The sequence below is a fragment of the Papaver somniferum genome, chromosome 9 (genome assembly GCF_003573695.1).
Source record: "Papaver somniferum cultivar HN1 chromosome 9, ASM357369v1, whole genome shotgun sequence".
Classification (NCBI taxonomy): Eukaryota; Viridiplantae; Streptophyta; class Magnoliopsida; order Ranunculales; family Papaveraceae; genus Papaver; species Papaver somniferum.
In genome coordinates, this window is record NC_039366.1 from 164107909 (window position 1) to 164110931 (window position 3023).

Genomic DNA, 3023 nt, shown 5'->3' on the forward strand with positions numbered 1-3023 from the left:
CTATTTTCCATCGACCAATCAGGTCGCTTTAAATCCGCCATGCGCAATGGAAGTGTGGCCACGCCTATGCTTCGCCGACCCCTCTTTATATTGACCAATCAGGTCGCTCTAAACCTGCCACAGTGTTAAAAAAGGCAAATGGCGCCAGATGGTTACAAAGCCAATTGGCTTTCCAAAAACCGCGCCAACATGCTAATGGCATGCCAAACGTGCAGGCCAAATGTGCCATTCCGCTCCGGAGTGCTAGTGGCATGCCAAACATGCCACGCCGCGCCAGTGCGCTAATTGGCATGCCAAACGTGCCACTTTGTCACAGCAGCATGCCGAACGTGTCAACGTGCCATAAGTAACGCGCCTACGTGCTAACCCACCTTCTTTTCGTGGCCAACACCATAACAGACTTCAATTAGGGTTTCCTAATCAGAAACACGACTTTTCTTTAGTGGCATTAGTCGAAACCCTAATTTCCAGTTGTGGCCCAAATTCCACCACTTTGGCCCCACAACATACCACGAGCCATGTGGGACCCGACAAATCCTAAAAACGGCGCCACACTATAATCACCCGTGGTCATCCTTGCGCCTGTGGTTATTCCCATATTATGGCCTGCCATAATTCCTTTAATGTGGCCATGGCACTGATTGCATAAAGACGCCACCGTGCCGCGACCATGCCACACGCGCTAATTAGGGTTTCGATATGCCAAATCCTAATTTGGCTAAAGTTGCCACGCCAACCAAGTCAAGTAATTCTCCTAAGGCCTTAAGTTTGATATAGCAACAGGGCCAATGTTGCCGGAGCCATATTTGGGTCTAACACCAATATGCCAAAATAGCTGTCGCGGCTACGTCAGGCGCCACTATGCCACTGTCATGCGTTAAATATGCCATCATACCATCGACATATTCCAATAACTCCACTTTGATATTATCAGATGCCAAATGGAATGTGGCTATAATCAACGACCACCCTTTCTCATAGGCCACAATCTCAGCCGTCCAAATTCGCCACAGAATTGACAGGCCTGTGGCAAGTTTTAGGCGACCAGCCAAGACAAGCCTAATAGCATCACATGCTATTTTCCTGCGGCAAGTCTCTTGACTTTGACTTGCCACACATGGATATCTGCTACTTAGTTGGCATACAATTAATCAGAATAGCTAAGTCTTGCATACAAGACTCGATTCAGCAATTTGCTACAGATTTTCCACGAAAATGTTCGAGACATCAAATATGTCACAAAATGGGGAATGCTCATCAGGGTATTGGTATGGCGGTTTACAGCGTGCGACATGCAACACACCCATTATAAGAAAGTGTCAGAAAGCAGGGCAGTTAGTGGCGGCAAGAAATAGTGGATGTAAACTGTCCAATTTCCTTCATAGTTGGAACGTGGTTTTTGGCATTTATACATGACCCCACTTCTCCATCACTCAATCACTCCCACTTTCTACGAGATCAGGGTGCGTTCAATTATGACTTGTATATATAGGTTTTACCTATTTCAACAAAACAATAAGTTTTGGTTAGAACAACAACACAGTATCCAGAAAAATACGAAAGAACTGATAACTTTCATTATGCAAGCCAGTTCCAAATTCTGATACAAGTCATAAAATAACCACACCTTCAGAATTAACCATTCTGGTCTCAACACCTTCTTCGCTTCCGTCCCTAAGACCAACCCTTCTCCTTCACTTTGTGACCGAAGCAAGACTGGAACGACCATTTCTTGGTTTAGGCCAGGATTGTACAGATTGATCTCTCGAATCTAAAGTACTCCCGTGCAGTACATTTGTTTTAGGTTTAGATTTGTTTCTCATCCACACACTCAAATTTACCAAAACTAGCAGAAACAGTTTTTATCCACAAACAAACACCAGTACTTTTTATTGTAACCAAAGACACACCTTGTATAATCTTTTAGATTCCTAAAGATTAAACAAACAAGGTAGCCTTGATGATAATATAAGATCAACATAAAACATGTTATTAGATCAATCAAAGTATGACTAATGTACAAGTATAATTATATATAAATTATAAGATAATTATGATGCGGAAGTAAAGTAATAACATATACGCACAAGATTTTGTTAACGAGGAAAACTGATTGGTAGAGAAATATCGGACATAGTCCAGTTTTGAATACTCTCATAATTAAGCCGTTACACAAATGACTACATGTAACCTCGTGTAATTGAGACCGAATAAGCAACCCCTGTATCCCTACGGCTACAACCAATCTCGCCAATGCATCCCTGCGGCTACAACCAATCTGACCAATGCGTATGTGAATCATTCAACAAAGTCCAACATCAAGAGTTTTTCCAAATCCATCATGATGACTGTCGCTACCAACTCTAAATTGGTCCGACTAAAATTTACTTAGGACATTAATCAAACTGTTAAAGGACAAATCTGTTTGATTCGAACTCAATATCGATCACAATTAGAGATATATGATAAATTCAGAGTTAATGATCTTTCGTTTGATCCAAGATATCAAGATAAATCAGATCTGAAACTCTATGATCAAGATAAATCAGGATTTATGATTACCGAAGTAATGCACTCGGATACAAGGTTTACATTTATGATCAATCACAAACCACTCGTTCAACAAGATTTATGTTTACTGAAGTAAACCACTTCTTAGATCCAGAAGCTTTATGTTTATCGAAATAAACAACTTGTTAAGTCACAGGCAATCAACTCACATATAATCACACCAACATCAAAATATAAAAGTCTTCAACTTCTTAGTCTTCAAAAGTAATAACCTGCAAATTGACTTGGTTCCATTATATGATTTATCCCACTGAATGAAAATCAATAGATTTTGAATCACTGAATCTGTTATAGTCAGATCTTTTTTTTTTGAATGGTTGTGTATCAGAGAAGAAAGGCCATATGTTATGCATTAGTTCAACAATAAGTAATAAACAATGAAAACTAAATAACAATCTAGTTTACCTACAACGGTACTATTATTACCCCAAAAGGCTTTAAATTAGTTAATC